At 42.9% G+C, this 21528-nt stretch overlaps 1 protein-coding gene across 6 annotated transcripts in view; it reads left to right on the forward strand.

The window, feature by feature from the left end:
• The first annotated feature begins 8066 nt into the window (after positions 1-8066).
• Positions 8067-21528, forward strand: part of ITSN2 (intersectin 2) — a 90516-nt gene continuing 77054 nt past the window's right edge. For 4 of the 6 annotated variants that reach the window (XM_076332680.1, XM_076332684.1, XM_076332683.1 and 1 more), the window contains exon 1: positions 8067-8137. The gene's annotated coding sequence lies outside the window, so the exon portion shown is untranslated. Of the gene's footprint in view, positions 8138-8216; positions 8261-8850; positions 8967-21528 lie in introns of those variants that run through there. The other 2 variants (XM_076332682.1, XM_076332681.1) reach the window with 2 other exon arrangements.

Genomic DNA, 21528 nt, shown 5'->3' on the forward strand with positions numbered 1-21528 from the left:
TTCTCGTTTACCACTCCAGGACTGATGAAGACTTCATGGTGCTAAACAAAGATCTTGTGAGTTTTACCAGGAACCTATTGTTATTCTGATGTCCTTACAACAGCGACAAAGCTCCTTTCCTTTGCTGTGACTCTGTATTAAAGAGTTTCTTCTCTTTCATCTGATTTTAAATCCTCTCAATCTAGTGAGTGCTACTTAGACAGGACTGAGCCAGCTCCTTGTAAGACAAAATGGTCCAGGATTTCAGTATGGCAGAAACATGGGACACAACTATTGCAGACTTGGTATTTCTAGCAAGTTGAAACTGCCATGTTTGCAGTTGTCACTCCAGTTAATGTGCTCGCTGAGTACCAAGACATTAATCTAGGCAGCGGCATCCAATCAAGATGATCCCAGTGCAGAAGAGGAAAAGCAAATTCAGTTGCAGCACTGCAGTATAGTATCTCTTCGGAAGGACTGCCAGTGCCAATGAATTTATTTTATTAGGCAGTAAAAGCCCTTTTCTTGACACTGCTGACATAGGACAAAAAGATAATTTTACCTTAAACTATTTAGAATTGAAGGTTAAAGGTAACAGACAGGTGAGGATTATTGGTCAGAAATATTAGAATCATTAGTTACTAGGCAACTGATGCTGTTCTAGTGACTCTGCAGTCTAGCCATTATAACGTTCTTCAGGCAAATGAATTTTGTGAAAGGCTCTGAGGAGATCAGTGAAGTAGATCAGCAAATCATTGTAGGTTTCCCTTACCAAAGCAAGAAGCAGCATGAAAGCAAGACAAATCTTGCATGAAAATTCAAGTGAAGCATTAGTGGCTGATGGTGTGGTCTCTTTTCACACTCCATTGATTTCAGCTATGGCTTGAACTCTGTTAAACTTTAATGTCAATGTAAGTTACAAAGTGACTTGCTCCGAAAGATTTAACCACTCTTCAGAAACAGCTTTCAAGTGCAGAAAAACCCTAAATCTAAAAGGCTAACTCAGTTTTGGCGGAAGGCTGCAAAATTAGATCCAACCCTCTGAATGCAGCAACTTCAAGCCACTGATTGGAGGTACTGCACGATGTTGTTACTTGCAGCAGCTGGGGGAAGAGTTTGTCTTCGCTTCTGTCGCCTCTCATGGAAAAGTCCAGCAGAACGTCAGGCGGAGGGGGGCAGTAGCGTCTCAAACTGTCAGCGTTACATCTGGCAAGCAAGAGTCACAGTCAGGGGAAACTTCTGTGTTCCATCAACACAGAGCTTTTGTGTAGACTTCCGTAAGCCGTCTTAAAACCAGAGTGATCTGTTTGCCCTGTCAATGAATCCCTGATTTTATTAATTATGTTATTAATCATACGTTTACTATCTTGCACTCTTTTGCCTATCTTTATCATACTACTTGTTTCCTCTGTAGCATGCCAGCATCTTTCCAGAAATCTGTGAATCTGGAAAACTTTCCTTTTCACAGCAACTCACAAAACGTTCTGAAAGATCTGAGGTTTATTTCAAAGTTGATTCTTACATCATTCCACCCCTAAAAGCAACACGTAATTCCAGAGAACCTCACAAAATTCGGGTAAGAGGTACACCATGAGGTACACTACTTAAGAGTAGTACTGATTCCTGGATTCCAGTCTCCCCAGTTGCTGGCACCTGAACATACCGATCCCCCAAGGCCCCTCTATTTCCCACACTTGTTCCTCCCAAAGCACCTGAATTCCTCCCTTTCCCCCCCTTTGGTTCCTCCCCTAAACATTCCATAGTAAGTCCTGTGCAATCATAAAATGCCATTCCCCTGCACCCCATAATGTGTAGCACACCCCCAAGGCAGTAACCCCCATAGTCCTGGAGAGCTGCTCCCAAGACTCACCTTGATGAGTTTCACGCCTGGACCCTGGGGCTGATGGCTCTGCTGGGACAGCCCTGGGAAAGGCGGACAAGGTGTTCACTCCTCAGGAGTCTGTAACTTGGGTTGTCACCTGCCATTGTGTCCCTGTGCTCCTCTGGGCTCGTGGAAACGGGTCTTTGATGGGCTGATGGCCCCTGTGATGAGTAGCTGGGCTGGGTATTATTTGGTGTTCCCCACCATTGTCTCCCTGTGGACATGCACACGAGCTTTTATCACATAACCCAACAATACGTACCCGATGAAATGTTTCTAGCACCTAAAACTGAAAGCTTTGGGAAAAAATGCATTTATAGCAAATACAGTAGGGATACCAGCCTATCGGGATTAGACTGGCTTCTTGGCTTGCATTAAAACATGAGTGTGGAGAAACAAATGCATCTGAAATGAACTTGTAGCTCTGGCTTATCGAGGTATTATTTACTAATTACAGCATAAGGATTGCAAATTGCAACAAATAACCTTGCTTAACGCCACTAATGTGGCGTTAGCACTTGATACTTGTGAAATTCATGTGTTTGTGAATGCCTGCGCTGCAGCTAGGTTTTGCAATTAAAACTCTGTGTCTGCTCAGCAGTTGGCAAAACTTTATTTTCCATAATTCTGTCTGCATGACTCAGCGCTGCCTTCCTTCACAACACATTCTGGCCTGTCTGGAAATCTACTCTCTCTATGGTTACATAGATGTTCTATAAATCTCAGAATAATTTCAGTGTGGTTGGCCAAAGGAGCCTTTGCCATTCCTTGAACAAACACAGTCCAGCTCTCCATCCACTACAAAATAATATCAGTGCTTGGCAGGGAACAAAGTTGGGACATGAATATTTTATTTTATACAGCTATTAAGTAGCAGAAAATCCTGCAAATGAATACAATAGCGTGTACCATTTGTTGTTTTAAGAACTGAGTGGGTTTCTGGTTCAGAATCCAAACCAGCATCTCTCAAAGTACTATTTTTGATGTAGTGTGTGCTTTGTGCCTTCTATACTTTTTTGGTAAATTATTATTCAGAATCAACACCAGAAATGCACCGCCCCTGTTGTGTTAGGTGTGGAAACTAAATATTAACTTGTCCTTTTGTTTATCCCATTGTGTTATGTGCCTCCAGGTTTAAATAAAGACCTAGACTAAAGATAGTATCTAGCATTTGCTCAAAAGGAAGAAAACAGTTGTATACTGATGTAAAAATGAAACCTGGCAGCAGCATTAAGTTAGGGCTCATTGCTTCTGTATTAGCTGAAGGGAAAAAGAGGAGGCGTGAAAGAAGATTTAGCATGAATAATAGAGTTGACTCTAATAAAGGGGTCAGAGCTGTCACTCATCAGGTAGGTGTGGCTGTCTCAGTTCTTTATAGCTGGGACAACAAGCTGGACTCTCCAGATGAGGAAATGCCTCTCATTAGCAAGCAAAATTGAACAGGACACCACACGAGGAACCTGTGCAGATCACTATGCTGCAATTACTGCTTTTTGACCACTCAGAAATAGTTGTTGCTTTCCATTCCTTGACCCCTGATCAGTAACTGTCCACAAAACATGGCTTACTCTTGGCAGTAACTAATTTCTGGTGTTCATTTATGTTCTTGCTTAACTTTGTATGTTTTAAACACACGCTTGCAGAAACATGTCTGTCAACAAGCTTAGACGCTGCCTGGTCAGAGGTCTTGGACAGGGAGAATAAAGCATTCACTTCTGGTGTGTTTCCTGCAGCACAGCAGAGAAAATAAGCAATATTATGGAGTAAACTGAGAGCAGGGAAGAAGTCATATTACCTACTGCCGCTCAGTTCAGGCTAAGGAACTTTATTCATTATCTCTTTCGCTATCAGTGGAGATCTTCCCTTATTACTCTGAAGATAGCAAAATTGCCTGTAACAGGAACTTGAGGACAGAGTACAGATAATGATTAAAAAGTAAAGCCTTAATGTGAAAATTGAGTTGCTTTTAATATTTCTAGTTTCTCCATCTTCATTATATCTTGTTAGTTTTTGCTGTCGTATGTTGGTTTTGGCTCAGATATGACAAGGACTTGCAGGATAGTAAATGACAACATAGTAATAATAGAGGATGAGACATCGCTTATAGTAAATCCCACTTCTTTTCTGCTTCTCCCACATATTTTATCTTAATTGGTCTCTTCTGGGTAGCTGCTGTGCTGCAACCCTGCCCCTATGTTTAGAACAAGTCTCTATGCTATCATACCATCAGTTTCTTCTCCTTTCAGCTGTCTTTTCTATTACCCATCAGTTATTATTAAGTAATTTCCCTCACCTTAATGGCTTTGTGAGACAAACAAATTCATTCCTGCAGTTTTAAGTTGCTTTGCCACCGTCTACTCCTGGCTAGAAAGGTATTAACTGCCGTCAGAAGGGACTTTTATTTCACGTAGTACTTGACATCAGCCCCCAAAAGTGCATGTTGGAGCTTGCAAAAAGCTCTCCCCCCAAACCCTGAGATGCCCAAAGACAGCATCTGCAACAGTGCCTTTAGAAACTCCACCTTCATAAAAGTAGAGTGTTTTTCCTTTGAACATACTTTAAGCAGTAGTCAAACTCTGAAAGGAAACAAATTTCATTCTAGCAAACCAGAGGACAAAATTCTTCATTTTAAAGAAATGGTAATGCAGTTACTAATTAAAACAAAACAAAAAAATTAGACAAAGTAGATGTAATACTAGTTCGTGCCTCAGACATCACTCAAAAAACATCTCTGTAAGAGTATTCTCAGGTTGGGTAAAAGTTAGTTCAGCTTCACTTTAAGGATGCATTTTTCATAGCTCACACTAAACTTTGGATGTCTACACGCTCCAGTTACAAGGAAGAGTGACTGAGGGGCTGCTGCATTCAAGTATGTCTTCACAGCAGCCTGTGAGTCTTGCTCCTCTTTCTGCTAATTAATTAATCTTACAGATATTTATTGTTCTAATACCTCTGATTAGCTCTGGTTGTTTGTGGTAATGCAGATGAAACAGCATTCAGCTCATCTAGAATAAGAACACATAAAGCTTTGATATGCTAATTACTTACATAAGGTTTTCTCTCTAGGCAATCAGCTGAATTTTGCATTGTCTCTGATTTCTCCCTTCCCAGGCAACAAAGCTCACAGTATTGCAGGTGTTCCTGGCTTCAGTTTTGTATCAGAGGAGCTGTTAGGCAACATCTGTAGTTATCGGAAAATGAGCTACATTGCTGCTTTTCTATAGGAATCTCACATAACATTAATGACACAGATGGGTCCTTCCCCATCTGTCATATTCACAGAACCAAGTATCCCAATGTCCTTTATACACTTCCTGCTTTGTGCACTTTGTCACCTCAACGGCAATGGTAAAGCACCACGTTTGGTGGGCATTCTTTTTTTAGTAAGTTTAATACTTATCTTCAGATGGCAATATGTTTTCAGACAGGAGTAGAGAAGGGATTCGGGATTTTTTTGAGTATCGTATCAGGAGTCTCATTCCCGGTAGTGAAGAAGGCATATGTATCTTCCTTCATATGGACAGATCAGCAAATCTGCATATTAAAAAAAAAAAAAGCCACTATTGCCTTTATTTAGCATACAAACTGTCCAGTGTGGGGAGGGAGGAATGCTTAACAGTAAGAACACAAAATATCAGAATATGTAATTAATAGTTGTGAACTTTGTTAGGGTACAAAATTTGCACGTAGTGTTCTGAGGTGGTATTCAAAGCTAAGATGTCACAGCTCCCAGGTATCTCCCTTGTTTCTGCTGGAGTTTGCAACAGAGGCAGTGGAGGCAGCAAAGCAGGTCATCAGAGTCACTAAAGGTCATATTCTAGCCTAGCCATAGGCTTAAGTAGTTGCAGAACTGTATATAAAATTAAAATGAACCAAATATACATTAAAACTCGCCCTCCGTATGATTCATCTCCCCTTTGATCACGTGCACAAAACACATGCCCTACCACATACCTGGCCCCCGGTGCAGCTTCCCAGCTCTCCCCCCTGGTTTTCTGTGTGGCCTTTTGTCCAGTGGGACAAATGTCCCACACTACATGGCCCAAGTCCATTCGCTTGGCGGGACCTGGCGGTAACATTAATTATAGAAGAAAAGAGCCTTGTCTTCTTCAAGTGAGGTTCCTTGAGAAGACGCCTAGTTCAATGTTCAAGGCAGGATCAGCTCTATTTACCGCCCTCCTCACGTATGTGTCTAACCTGTTCTTAGAGACTTTTGTTGATAGATTTTTCCACTGCCCTTCCCAATACTTAACTACTGTAATCACTAACCTGATCTTGTTCTTCCTATGAGAAGAAACATGTTTGTCTGGTTTATTGTTATCTTAATCCTCTCAACAATAGACTTTATGACCCCGTAGACTGTTATGTCCAATGTAAGCACTTATCTTCAATCCAAAGCAGGTTGTAGGTGTTGCCTGCACAACAAAGTCACATTTAGAACTATGCTATATCACTATAACATGTACTAAACGGATTAAAGGCTGTGTTTTAAGAGACATTAGAAAGTAATTAAAATGAAAAATATCAGATGAGAGACTTTTTAACTGGACTCCAGAGGAGTCTGTTCTCAACCCAGGGCTGCTCTATTAGCTCAGTCAATTATTTGGAATTAAATGAAGCACTGCTCATGAAATCTGCAGGTCACTTCAAAACAGTCGAAGGCTGAAGGCCACCAGGGCTGGCAGCCACTGCGTGATTTAAATCACAAAGTCAGCAAATGCCCCTTGAACAACATGTGTTTTAATCCACCTACATAGCAAATATTTATGCATCAAAGATGAGGTTGCTGGCTATGCATAGGAGCAAAAATACAAAGCATGCTTTGGGGCTGGGAGTAAGGAGGAATACTGTATCTTCAAAAGCATTAAATCAGACGAGGGCTGAGGACATCACGAGGGATAAATATGCGAATGTGAGCTGCCAAGGCAATGGGGCAGCTGTAACAGCAAATGCAAACATTAGGTATCTAAGCAAAAATACTGAAGAGTAGTATGTGCTAGTATGTGGCTATGACATTACACGGCACAGTAACATGACTACGCTGGAATCATGACGAATGATAAAAGGTGTAACAAACTGGAAAGGCTCATTAAGAACCCAGAAGAATGAGTCAGTGCAAAATCTGCTCTGTACAAAGGTGATACATAATTATCTACACAGCAAAAACATAGCAGAAAGGCTCTGTAATCTTCTGTACATAGCAAGATCCATTTGCTAAAGAAGGAAAATGTTTAATCTTTAAAAATGATGGCATTTTTCATGCGTTTCCTTTCTATAGGTTTCTTTAATTTTTTAAAAGATAAATCCCCGAAACCTTACATGTTGCAGGATGCTGAGCAGTGCCTGGCGCTAGCTGAATTTAGCTCCTCGTGCCAGCCTCCTCCTCCATGGTGCCAGTGCCCCAGCGAGACACACTTCCCATCGAGGAGCACCACCAGGCGCTCCCGAGGGCGCTGTCATCCCAATCCCAGGGGTGCACTGCGTAGAAAATTTGCTTAATCTGGGAGCCCTGCCTGTGCAGAATGATCAAACCAGAGGCGCTAGCTTTTCAGCTTCCACCAGAAACTAACAGTTGAGATAGGACTGAGATTATTTTAGAGTTTATTACCCTTTTTTTCTAAATATAGATATACAGATAAAAACCTAAAGAAAAAGCAATTTATGGGGCAGATGAGGAGGCAGCGGTCAGAATCAATAGTGAGAAACATTTCAGTAAGGATGTGGTAAATTTTCTGTCAGTTAAGGTCTTTAAACGGGAGCTTATTACTGTGCAAAAATCACCCTGCAGAGCGAACAACGCCGAGCAGCGCCCGCAGCACAGCTCGCTGCGTGGGATCCCCACTCCCGTGCCGCAAAGGTCAGGCCGGGCGACGGGAACAGCTCTGTCTTTCCCATCTCCGGATCCCAGCAGTACTATTTGGGCCAGACCCGGGAGGCGGCACCCCAGGGCAAGGGCGACCCTGCATTTAGGCTCCGGCCTTGCACCCCAAGTACTGATACCCCCCTCGCCCGGGGCTGCCTGCCCGCCTCTCGGAATGCGGTCGAGCTCCGCCAAGGGAACGCCGCCAGCCCCACGCCCTCACCCACGACTGCCGGGCGCGGAGCCGGCACCCAGCGGCGCCCTCGGCCCGTGCCCGCCGGCCCCGGCTCCCTCCCCCTCTTCCTTCCCGGGCGGCCCCCGCCTCCGCCGCCATGTTGTGGGGTTGACGCCGCCGCCGCGGGAGGCGGAGGAGGAGGCAGCCCGTGCCGAGCAGGCGCTCACGGGCGGCGCAACAGGTACAAGCGGCGGGGCGGCCTGCGGCCCCTCCGCGCCCGGAGGAGCGGGGCCGCGTCCCGACCGGCCTCGACCCGCGGGGTGGCCTCGTCCCCAGGGCGCAGGGGGCGGCCGGAGGAAGTGAGGTGCGGAGCGGGGTGGGGGGGGGGCGCGGAGCTGTCAGCCCGGCCGCCCCGCGGGGCCTCGCTGCGGGCCCGGGGCGGCGGGGCACGGCTGGCCTCGGCGCTGCCGTGCGGGGAAGCGCCTGTTCCTGCCGTCTTGTGAGGGCAGGCAGCCGCCCGGGCAGGGGGCGGGCGTGCGGAGGAACAGTCGAGGTTTCTGTTACGCCGAGCGGTTTTATTTATATTTTTTTCCCTCTTTGAGAGTTGGTGGGGTTTTGGGTTGTTTTTTTTTTCCTCTCTTAAAAAAAGCGCTTTGCGTACGTTTCGCTCTGCTGGAGAGCAGACTTGCCCCGACTCCCCGGCGAGGCCGTGAGTCCCCCGCCGGCGGCGGGGCGGGCGCTGTCAGGGAGCCGGGCTGGGCAGCGGCTCCCCCGCGCTCCGCGCCGCAGTCCCGTCTCCGGCGGGAGCCGCTCCAGTGTTTCTATGGGAACCGCTCTTCCCGGGAGCCGGCTCCATCGCCGGGCCGTGAAGTTTGGCCGGTGAGCTCCGCTGCCTGTCTGCGGGGCGGGGGGAGGCGGCAATCCGGGCAGAGCTGCCAGTAGCGCCCGTAGCTCTTGCTGCTAGCGCTGCTACTGCTCGCCGTTGCTTTATTACTGCTCTGCAAGGGGAAGAAGTACCGGTGTCGGTGCCCAAACAGCTCACTGTCTACCCAAGGGAGCGCCCTGGCCAGGTGAGGTAACTCGGACGTGTTAAGAGACCCCGGTTTGTTGTGATGATGGTGATTTTGTTTCTTCTAGTTACTGTGAAAACCTAGAGTTTGGAGAAATTGAACTGGTTTCTGCAGTTAAAGTTTGTAAACTGTTTTGTCTGTAAATAGACTGGCTTTCCTTGGTCTCGACTTCACACTGCGGCATGTAGTAATTCAGAACATTAAAATGAGGCTGAGATACATAGTTTGGTTCCCTAAACATTAAGATACTATTCTGAATACGTTAAATGGTTTTCATAGCAGTTTCACCAGTGTGAACATATATTTCACCAGTGTGACACTTTGACATCTGTCACATAGCAGAACTTGAAAGTAGATTGTGCTTTAGATAGTATCTGTGATCTTTGACCTACGCTCATAGCAGTTCTCTTAAACATCAGTTGGAAATTCCCCATCTAAAACACTGGAATGAGAAGTTACAAGCTGCTTGCCCTTGCATTCAGGCTGCCCTGTTGTAAGCATCTCTCTTTTGGGAACCTAAGATTTTTTTAAACTTGTTTTTGTTCATGCTTGCCTGTGGTGGCAGCAGCTCCCACGCTTGTATGTACACAGGAGAACATACCAAAGCATGCAAAGCAGTACAGCTTTGCCACGGTGTGGATAACATCAGTGGTAGATAAAATGCAGCTTACTTTCAAGGATTTTAAATTGTTCATCTGAAATTTGGTTGAAATTCAAAGACTATAGCTGTAACAAACATCTATAGCCACTGATGTGACGGTGATGTTTAGAAATAATGAGCATTATGAACTAATTGGATAAATAGCTAGCTGGGCTTCATTCTTCTGCTAAACTTTGTTAATTTTTGTTTCCTTGTTTCCACTCTACCTTCCCTGTTTGGTTTGTCTGTATTTTTTTATTCTAAGCTGGGAGGGGCATTCACACCACCGTACCTCTGGATATTTAGAGAAACCTTAGTTCAGACTCCAGGCTCCATATGATGATAAGAGAATTGCACGCATCCCTGCAACATGGATTTAGGGTGCTCCGTGCTCTGTTTTACAGAAATTTTGGTCAGATTAACCTCCTAACTCAGATGCCTAAATTAGATCAAGTGAATATGCTTCTCCTTTTAATTACTGTGCTGAGGGAATTGCATTTTTTTTCCCCTCCTCAGTCTATACAAGATCTAGGGTATGGGATGTGTCCCTGACTAGGTTGTTAGCTGCCACTGTAATATAAACAATTATAATTTGTAATATGTTCCCGTAGCACTAACAATAAAAAAAAATGCAGTAGCTATGGCTTGTTTGTGCTAATCACTGTACGGGGTTATCTACCATAGGTGGTGTTCTGCAATCAGAGCTTTATGGCTGCTTATTTTTTTCACCATTCTTGTGGACAGAGTGAGATAGGTCATGGCAGAAGTGACCCGTGGATGATTTTGAACTGTGTTGTTGAGAAGGCTTTATTTATTGAGATTCAGGTATTACAGTGATTGGGACCACGGCAGTTCTTACAGTAGGTTTTTTTACAAATATTTCTGTTGTAGTCTTTAATATTGAAAAGTGTATTAATTTCATGCCATAGCAAGGTAACAGCTATGAAAAATGAAGCTAAGTTCTCTAGGTGATAGTAATTTTTCACTGAGCTACTCATCTGGAGCTGGTATGGAAAAGGGGACAGCATCTGAAGAGTGAAAGGTGATGTATGTGCTTTGCTTGGGGCATTATCAAAAAGCTTCAGACCCCTTGAAAACAGGTGTCTGTCAGGAAAAGACCTTGTGATTAGTTCCTGAAAGCAGCATAGTCCAGATCACTAGTTCCTGTTGCAAATTGAGACAGAGGTCTCTGGTCTGAGAGATAACCTGTTAATTAACAGTTTACAAGTAAAGTCTCTGCTTTTAACTCAAAAGATTTAGTTTGATCAGCATGTAAAATTTGTGAAAACAGCATTCCATGAGATGTTCTTTTAAAGTGCGGAGCTGTTCTCTTTGCCTTTTTAAAACTGGTTCAAAAGTTGGACATCTTTACTTTTAATGTTCATTTCTGGCCTAATTTCACTTGAAAGGAAATACCTCAAATATCTCGGGTTTTTAAAATAGCTTTTAACTGCTTCCATTTGCTTTTATTTACGTAAAATGTAGTCATAGAATAATATCATTTTGAAGGGACTTCTGGAGATCATCTGGTCCAACCCTCACTAAAAGCACGGCCAACTTAGATCAGGTTGCTCAGAGCCATGTCTGGTTGTGTTTGGACTACTTCCAAGGGTGGAGATCCCACAAACTCACTGGGCAGCCCTCTCCAGTTTGGTATCCACACTTGCTCAGAGTGCATCCCATCCCGTTGCCCAGATTGTCAGTGAAGACATTAAACAGTACTGGGCATGGTATCAACCCCTGGGGAACATCATTAGTTCCAACCAGGTGGATTTTGGATTACTGATCACAGCCCTTCGAGTCTAGTGGTCAAGCTAGTTTTCTACCCAGCTTACAGTCAAACCTATTCTAACTATATTTCACCAGTTTGGCTCTAAGGATACTGTGGGAGACCTTGTTGAAAGCCTTTGTTGAGACAAAACAAGCAGTTCTGCCCTCATCCACAGAGCCAGTCATCTCAACGCAGAAAACTATGAGATGTAGCCTGGAGAAAAGGAGGCTGAGGGGAGACCTCATCGCTCTCTACAACTACCTCAAAGGAGGTTGTAGCGAGGTGGGGGTCGGTCTCTTCTCCCAAGGAACAAGCGATAGGACAAGAGGAGATGGCCTCAAGTTGTGCCAGGGGAGGTTTAGGTTGAACGTGAGGAAAAATGTCTTTCCTGAAAGAGTGGTTAAAGATTGGACCAGGCTGCCCAGGGAAGTGGTTGAGTCCCCATCCCTGGAGGTATTTAAAAGACGTGTAGATGAGGCACTTAGGGACATGGTTTAGTGGGCATGGTGGTGTTGGGTTGACAGTTGGACTCGATGATCTTAGAGGTCTTTTCCAACCTTACTGATTCTATGATTCTATGATTCTATGATGTCTCAGGCGTGGTTCGTCCTGGACAGATGCGTGCTGGCAGCTTCCCATCACCTTTTTGTTCTTCAAGCATCTGTAGGTGGCTCCCAGGAGGATTTGCTCCATAATCTTTCCAGGGACTGAAGTCAGAGTTAGCAGCCTTTTGTATTGTTGAACTGTCCCTCTTGCCCTTCTAGAAGATGGGTGTGATATTTGCCTTTTTCCAGTCGTCAGGATCCTTGACCAGTCACCAAGACCTTCCAGAAATCATAGAGCTTGGTCTTGCAATGACATCAGCCAGTGTTCCTGGCAGCACTAGTGCTGTGATTTGTTCCATATATATGTATGCAACTGCTATACTTCCTTGTTTTCAAATTACTTTATTTTGACTTCCGAAAGCTGCTTTCAGGTCAGTGTAATGCCACATCTCTTGGCAAGATATATTGGGTGATGGATCCTGCTATGTTTTTAAATTTTGGGGGGGAAGCTTGACATAAACATAGTCCTTTTGTGAAAATTATAAGAGCAGTAGGTTGTTGACTTTGTGAATTTGTGGTGTTGTTTTAGATTGGAGGGCTCATTTCATGTGGCTGAATGATGTGGGAAAGTCAGTGACCTTTCATTACCTTTCTTGTCTTAGGTGATGACTGGTGATTATAAAGATAACAAAGATAATGTAGAGCTAATTAGAGAATTCTCTTTTTTTTATGACTGACTGACCTATTTCGACCACTATCGCTTGTCAATAAAACACTTAACACAAAGTGAACTTTGAGGTTCAGAGGCTCACCCTAGGTATGGGGTGAAATAGGGTAGTTACTGTATTCTTTTTAGCTTTAAAAATCACATTATTGCCCTTTAACTTCACCTTTTAAAATTGCATTTTCCTTTTGTACCCTGATTGGTGACAGGTGATGCAACAGACTATTTTGGGGGGAAGCACTCTTGTTAGAGCGCCTGGTCGGATTTTTGGAAGTGCTAAGCAGCTGTTTTAAGTGATCCCGAAATTTTCAAATGCTTAGCTGCAAATGTTGCAGATGCCTGAATTGCCTCTGGAAATCTGTTTTTGACTCCTGAAGGGTATAGAACTGGGAGGCTTATCTCTTCATGTAAGTTCAAGTTCCTTCCAGTGATGGACCAATGTAAGCTGAAATTTTAAGCCAGCTGTGAGCAGTGCCACTGGTGAAGCCTCTTCTGCAGCGTTGGCTGTCTGAATCTAATCAGATGTAAGCTTTTGTTGAAGTTTTTCTCGTGGTCAGTATGTTTAGAACTTCTTTCAGCCATGTGGATTCTCTGGTGTCTACTATTGGTACTCAAACGTACAGCAGTCTTTCTCATTAATGGGAGCACTAAATTTGGTAGTGTCTTCTCTATCTGGTTGCATATTTGCCTGAATCTTGTAGGCAGTTAAGAGCTTTGCAAAGTACACCCTTCTGTTAAGTTTGGTTCATGTTGGATGATAGGATACATCAAAGTACATATTAACTACTCGTGTCTCATACACTTAGAAAGCCACGCTAAGAATTTAAGCACGCTGGTTACTTGGTTACTTGCATGTTACTCCTTTCATTAATTGACCTGTCGACCAGGAATTTTTTTTTTTATTCTCAGATTTATTTAAGGATAAGTCTTTAGAAAACGAGATAGGTGATTTTATTTCATGAGGCGTCTTTGATTCTTCTTACATCCATGCATACTTTGTTTTATTGCCTATTGCAAGATTATACAGAGACTGTAGTAACTTGTTTTTCTGGTACTGTTGTGCCATTAGCACCAACTGTTCAAAAGGTGAGGATTAGGTCACATAAAAATTATAAAGTAAAAGTGGAGCTGATAAAATTTCATTTTTCTTTAAACTCAGAACGTTTAAGACTTTGTCAGTATAGGAACGCAGCCTGGCCAGGTTGGTTGCTTGGATCCTAGAGTTGAAGTAATGGATTGAACATTAATGTATAGCTGAGCACAGTGTTGTGTAACTCTTATTTTCAGAACACCACATGAAATTCAAATGATGTAACATGATGACAGTAGCAGCACAACACATTGGAATTACCTAATAGAGGACAATTACCTGAGAAATATTTTTAAACATTTTTACAGTTACAGATAGTTGAAAAACATGGTTGATTCAGATAAGCCACAGCTCCTTTGGAACTGCGATTCTGAGAGCAGCCAGTTTGACTGGAGATGCTTCGATATGGGATGTTGTTGCTTCAGCTTCAGAAGTAGCAGATAATAATTCTGACCTGGCTCTTCTAGTGAAAATTTTCAAGGCTGATGCAAGTGGAGCTTGTGAAATGCTGTGGCATCAGTCATGAGTGATATCTGCCGTTAGTGATTCAACAGCATACACATGAAGTAAGGGAAGAACAGGAAATGGGAGTTACTCTTCTTTGTTTCTAAAAATACTACAATTGGAATGCAAAAAAAATGACCTATTATGGCTATACTGATAAATGTATCAAAAATCAGAGCTGATTTAAATAATATTTTTAGTCTTATCTTTCTAGGTCAAGAATTTTCCTAATCGAAATCTAAAACTCTCTTGCTTTTTCCACTACACTCTTAGTATAGTCAAATATTATGAGTTTCTTAAGGTAGGACAAGTGTCTTTCTAACTGAGATACACTTTTGCTCATAGGGACTTCACATGATGTTGAGATGTGTGTCTAACCCAGGGGATAATCAATTCCCTAAGTTCATGAAATTCATTTGTAGTGGTCAAAATATTATTTCTGTATGCTGTAGAGCTTGGTGTTAAAGGTTAAGAGACCAAATTTCAACTGGATGCTTTGAAGGACTGTTCTTGGTAACATAGCGTGGACAGGACTTGTGGCTGAGAGCAGGGTCAGAGGCAGGAGGCCTCAGCTGGGGCAGGTAAGAAGTGCTGTGGCCACGCTGCCTGGGTCCCAGGTCCAGCTCGGCACCAGCGTGCCTCCCGGGGCTCCCGTACTGAGTGGGATCTCTTAGACCTCCATTATACCCACGATCTTCTATCTCGCTTTGGGGAATGCATTTTTATCCATCTGTTGCCCATCCGAAATAAAGCTACCTTGTTAATTTTTCTTGTTTTGACTGCCTTATGCTGATCTTTGCTTTTTCTCCCATGAGGTTTCACTGGTTTTTGTTCCATCAAAGATAAACTACATATCTTTGCTTTAAAGGCCTCTTGTGCCCTCTCACTTTTCTGCTTGTCATCTCATTCAATTTTGAGAAGTTAAGCCTGTGATGGTTTTGTGCACCTGCTCAGCTTGAAAGCAGATACCTAAAATGTAAATCCAAGTCTCGCTGAGTGTTTACCTTCAGTAGTTTTACAAATAGAGATTGTTCTCTGCTGAGCACAGAAGACTGCCCGCATATTCTATATCTTTTGTTTTATGCTTTGCTATAGCGGTCAATTAGATGTTCTGTATGTTTTGCACTGTTATCTGGGACTGAAAGACGAGCAACAAGTTAAGTAGCAGTTCTCATATCATAAGGAGAAGATAATGTGAAAATTCTTGTTAGGTTTTTTTGCTCTGTGCTTCTGATGGAAGGACAGGAGGGGGCTTAAAAATATCCTCGAAGATGGCAAGATTTTGAATGGATAAGCTCTTAAGTAATATGTTCTGAATGTTTCCGGTCATGGTTGAAGTAAGAAAATAACAAAAAGAAGAGAAAACTCATCAAAGATTTACCTAAGTTTTGCCTAAGACCACATTGACATAAATTAGGAGTCGCAATGTGGAAGCGGAGAACTGCAGGTTTCAAGGTGTGTGGACCTCACTGAACAGCATCTTAGGGCTCTTGTGCAATGCTTACAAATAATTAGATGTGAGAATTGATGTGTCTCAGAACAGGATCTAGAAAAAACAGCATATGGAGTGGGGAGTCATGTAAATTAGAAAGTAGGAAGCAAAAAAGACAAGAGTGTATTTTAAGTTACCACCCATTCAGGAGCAAGTGTATCTCACTCAGCTCTCTGGAAAGGTTATGATATGCAGCCTGGAGTTCCTTCTCAAAGGTAGAAGCTCAGAGCCTTTTAAAAAAAAAACTTATAAAGAATCTACCCTCTGCTTTTTTTCTTTTTTTTTCTTTTTTTCTTTTTTTCTTTTCCTTGTTAAGCAAAGCAAGCAGAGGTGGTGATGTCTGTCCGTGTCTGGGATCAGGTTAGTGAATGTATTCTTCCAGGGCATGACAGAACTGGGTTCAATTCCCATCTTTTCCTGAAGAAGTTCATGTACACGTCTCTTGGGAGAAGGGCCAGGGATTTAAATAGTGAGGTTCTTGAAGTGGGATTCTCATTCCCTCCTTCAGAACTTCTTCTCCTTTGCAAAGAAGAATCAAAGCTGGAGGGGCATGGACAGAGAGGGACCTGCAGCTCTCTGGCTTAATGGTAGAGAATTTCACGTAGGAGGTTGAAGTCCTGAGTTGACGTTACTATTCCAAACACTGTGCATGGGTTTCCTTAAATGACTGTGCAACAAAATGCAGGAAAGCCTTCTCCTAGGAGGAAGGAAAGATCGGTTTCAATCTCCAGAGGCAGAGGAGAAAGTTGAACTGAGTCGTGATATTTTGAATGGGTGCTTTCACAGCTGAGCAGCTGTGTAAGAAAGGGAGTAAACCCATCAATACTGACCACACAATTATGTTTTTTAAACAGAAATTCTTGTATTTTGCGTGGCATCCATTTTGCATGGTCAGTATATTCAGAAAGCCTGTTAGTCAGGCAAGGTGGGCAGAAGAATATTTGTCAGAAAAAAATATTTTTTGTGTTCTGTCTTAATTGCTGTTTGGAAGCAGGTTGCTCTGTAACAGTGAGCAAGGAAGGGACTTTGTACCATAGGGTTAAGAAGTAAAATAGTTAACACTTTTTTTTTTTTTCCTTGAAATGTCAAAATGTTAACTGAGTCTTGCAGTACTCTTATCCACAGTAACAGAGGGGAGCAGGAAGAGCTAGCCATCTGCTAGCTACCCGGGATCGACTTCTTCGTTTTGTTACTGATGTCATTCATTTGTTATCAAAGTGGGTGGACCTTGTGAAGCTGGCCACAGTACATTTTGAAAAGGCTATGTCACTGTGTATAACTCCACTGTATAAAGGAGATAAATTCTTGGCCTGCCAAGATGTGTTGTTTTTACTTTTTTTAATCAGTAAACTTTTCTACCAATATGTCTTGAACAAAGAGAAATTCTAGACTGTGCTGGTTTATAATGCCTTACTAATGCTTATTATTCTCTGATTTTCAAGAGGATAATCCAGAAAAAGCACAGAACAATATGGGCTATTACACTGTCACTGTTTGCTTTGCAAATACTAATGAGTAGTCTTTGTGTTGTCCAGATCTACAGGTGTTGCAAAGAGTAAATCGGTCAACTAGTACTGCAATCTCTGTCCTTGCTCATTGGTTCTTACAGCAAAAATCTGCAATATATCTTCTTTCTGTCCTTGAGAAAAGCAAAAGAGTAGTAGTGTGTCCACGCATGCTGCTTCTACGGTATTTGCTTTCATCCAGTTAAAACTGGTGGGACAGAGCCTGATGCACCAGACCTTCATTCCTGCTAAAACTATGTGGCTGTGGTTTTTCTGAGAAATACTTGGAAAAAAATTGATTTAAGTATAAATATTAACAAAGATTGTGGTAAGGCTGTTCTTCATAAAATGGCCATATGCCTATGATGGAAAAGAAGCTTTTTCTTTTCCCTTTCTCCTGCAGTCTGCCCAGCTCTGATGTTTTCTAACGCTTTCAGCGTGGTTGTAAGGTCTCCCCTGCTTCTTGCAGTCTCGTGATTTCTTTTCTCCACTTACATCAACTATAACGAACACTGAGAGAGGGAAGAGAGGTTGCAGTTTGGCAGGTCAGTTTGTGAAAACAATTAGTGCTTTAAACATTGGGACTAGTCAGATGGTTTTGTTTACAAGAACTTGCCGTTCTGCTATTTAAACATAACATCCAAGTTTTCCTGTTTTCACCCTAAATGGCAGCAGGGCTTAATGTCGTCTACAGTGTTCGCAGGGATGTTTGATCCTGTTTTGTTACAATGTGGATTTCGTGCTGTGGCTGCCACAGTTTCTTATGACTGATAACTGAGTTCATCAAGCACCTCTTCTAGAACATTTTGCAGAAACAAACCATTTTCTGTGAGATATTCGGGTCATGATGGCCATTTTTTCATCTATATCATCTGTTTGGGATACTGGCTATAGTCTTTTCTTGAGGTTTTTTCCCTTCAGTAAATGATTTTGTATGGCATTGGGTTTCTCTGTAGTATTGTGTAATAAGGTTCTTTGGAAATTTACAGCTTTCACCTCGATTAATGATTAAAAGTTATCAGTCATTCTAAAAAAAGTAAGTTTGGCCTAAAGCGAGAATATTTTCCTGAGATTTCCCTTGGTAAATAAATGGTGCACACCTGTGTCCTAAAGATGCAAGGTGCTTTTACAGGTGGCAACTACAGCAACTTTATTTGGAATTTGTGAAAATAAGCTGCTTTTAACTTTGATATATGCATAATATCGAAGCCTTTGGGACATGCTGTGGAAACGTAGAAGACAGAATACTTGTTGAGGGCAAGCTCCATTCTTTGGGAAGGATTGTTTCCACAGACCTTTGAAAAATGCGTGTAGACTTTGAGTTTACTGGGCTGTTTCCTCCTTCCCTAAAAAACTGAATGAGGGGAAATTATGTTGTAACGATACTTTTATTTTTCCCTTTTTTACCTTTCGGTACAACTTCGGAATCTGTCACCAGAGAAGCATGTGTGCTTGGTGTAACCCTGGTGTCCGAACGAAACGGATCTGTGCAAAGGGATAGAATGGGGTCTCAGTGCTGGTGCGATCTGAAATCCTGTAAAAAATCCTGTTTATGATTCCTGGTTGCTTCTGTAAGGTCATAGTTTTCAGTATTATTTGTGGGGGTTAATGTAGGAGGTTTTTGGTGCTTTTCAGGTCTGGTATTTTAAAATATGACAAGATCTGCCTATAGACATAATAGTGAGATGACAGAACTAAATCATGATTTAATTGCATCACATTGGTGTAACATACTCTTAGTACAGATCTGTTGGGCAGTTCCCTCTTGTTTTTGGACCTAAGGTTGGTGCATCTACATGGCAATGCCTGGTGCAGACTTACCAGGCTGGGTCAGCCCAGGCTTGGGAAACTTGGGGAATTTTCAGGTATGCTGAAAAAACCTGTGTCGATAATTTGGGCTGGACTGGTCATTATTTTTGAGAGTGCTGCACTGGAACAGAGTATCAAACAGTGTGGTATTAGAAACATCTGATCTTGGACTCCTCCTTTTGAGAGGACAGATAGTGGTATGGATGATAACTTGGGTGTGCTGTATCCGGTGTCTGACTACCATTCCTAATTCTGCTTGACGTGAGCTATGAAACTTCTGTTCTCACAGAATCACAGAATGGTTTGGGTTGGAAGGGACCTTCAAAGATCATCTCATCCACGGGCAGGGACATCTTTCACTAGATCAGGTTGCTCAAAGCCCCCGTCCAACCTGACCTTGAATACTTCCAATGATGGGGCATCCACAGCTTCTCTGGGCAACCTGTTCCAGTGTCTCACTGCCCTATACGTAAAGAATTTTCTCCTTGTGTCCAATCTAAATCTACCCTCTTTTAGTTTAAAACTGTTGCCCCTTGTTCTGTCACTACAGGCCCTGGGAAAAAGTCTCTCTCCATCTTTCTTACAGGCCCCCTTCAAGTATTGCAATAAGGTGTCCCTGGAGCCTTCTCTTCTCCAGGCTGAACGACCCCAACTCTCTCAGCTCTTTTTCATAGCAGAGGTACTCCAGCCCCTTACCATTTTCGTGGCCCTCCTCTGGATCCGCTCTAACAGGTCCATGTCGTTCCTGTGCTGGGGACCCCAGAGCTGGACACGGTACTCCAGGTGTAGAGTCTCACCAGAGCAGAGTAGAGGGGCAGAATCACCTCCCTTGACCTGCTGGCTACGCTTCTTTTGATGCAGCCCGGGATAGAGATCACTTGTCTTACAGATTAGTGAAGGTAGTTGCCTGTATACATAGCTGTCGGTAACAGTGGGCTGGAGTTACCCCGGCTGATGAAAATGAACCAGGAACATGTGTGCTCCGTAGATGCAGAGCTTTCATAAATAGGACAGACCCTCACCAAGCTAATGTGAGGGTTTTGCCCTCAAAATTTTTCAGTTGAAATTGATTTTAAAATATGATATAGTTGAGACTCTAGGGGCATCAAAATGGGGGAGAGGGGGTTTATATGTTTTGTGTGCATGAAGCTGCCTGGGTTACTTCTCCCACTGACGTGGTCAGCATTTGGGAGTTTAGAAAGCTCAATCTACATGAGCCATTTCAGCAAAACCAAAGAAGGCAGAGTCTGACTTTCCCTATAGCTGGAAGTTGTGTGAAGTGTTTTAAATATATATCTTAATATTTTGGGCTTTAAGAGGTAATCAGTTTATTATTAGACTTGTATTGTCTGACAATTATCTGACTTGTATTGTGAGGCCTTGTCTCCAGTACGGTGTGCAGTTTTGGGCTCCACAATGTAAGCAGGATATAAAAATATCAGAATGTCTCCAAAGGAGGGCAACAAAGATGGTGAAAGGACTAGAGGGCAAGACTTAGGAGGAGCAGCTGAGGATACTAGGTTTGTTCAGCTTAGAGAAGAAGAGACCAAGGAGTGACCTCATTGCTGCTCATGTAGCTTCCTCGTGAGGGGGAATGGCGAGGGAGGTGCTGGTCTCCTCTCTGGTGGTAGGACGCAAGGGAATGGCTTAAAGCTGCGTCAGGGAAAGTTAAGATTGGATATTAGGAAAAAGTTCTCCATTGAGAGGGTGGTCATGCACTGGAACGAGCTCCCCAGGGAAGTGGTCATGGCCCCAAGCCAGCTGGTGTTCATGAAGTGTTTGGACAATGCTCTAGATACATGGTTTAACTTTTAGGTTGTCCTGTGTGGAGTCTGAAGTTGGACTCGATGATCCTTGTGTGGGTCCCTTTCAACTTGGGATATTCTGTGGTTCTGTGATTCTGTTGTAATTACTCATTTTAAAAACCCTAAAAGCAATCTGAAAATAAGAGAATAAAATATGTTGGAGGAAAGATCAAATGTTTATTGGATAAATGTCTTTATCCAGTAAGACTGTAAATCTAGAAAAAGTCACATGTGGGTGGAAATCTCTGTCAGCGCAGAGCTCTACTGAGCTTTGCTCTGTTGATTTGGGGGAAGTTGTCCAGCACCCCGCTTCTGTGTCATGGTTTCAGGTTCTCTTTTAGCCCTCCTTGACAGAACAGCTTTTGCAGAGAAATGTGCTGTAGAAATGTTTAACAACATTGGAAGCATTTTTCGGGAAGGCTATGTATAGATTTCAAGTGTCTCTTGGTAGGTTGCTGGTAAGGCCTAGGAAGGGATGCTGTAAGCAAGCTAAAAATACTCCAGTTTGTTTTAGAATTCATGTCTTGGAATAGATCCATGCTTCCTTTTTTTCATCTTTCTGCAGCTGATACCTGGTGTCACCCTGAGACATCATTTGGACTCGCCAATCATTCCATTTACTTCTTTTTATATATATGTGTGTGTGTGTACACAAATGTATGTATGTATAATGTATA

Source organism: Aptenodytes patagonicus, chromosome 3 (genome assembly GCF_965638725.1).
Source record: "Aptenodytes patagonicus chromosome 3, bAptPat1.pri.cur, whole genome shotgun sequence".
NCBI lineage: Eukaryota > Metazoa > Chordata > Aves > Sphenisciformes > Spheniscidae > Aptenodytes > Aptenodytes patagonicus.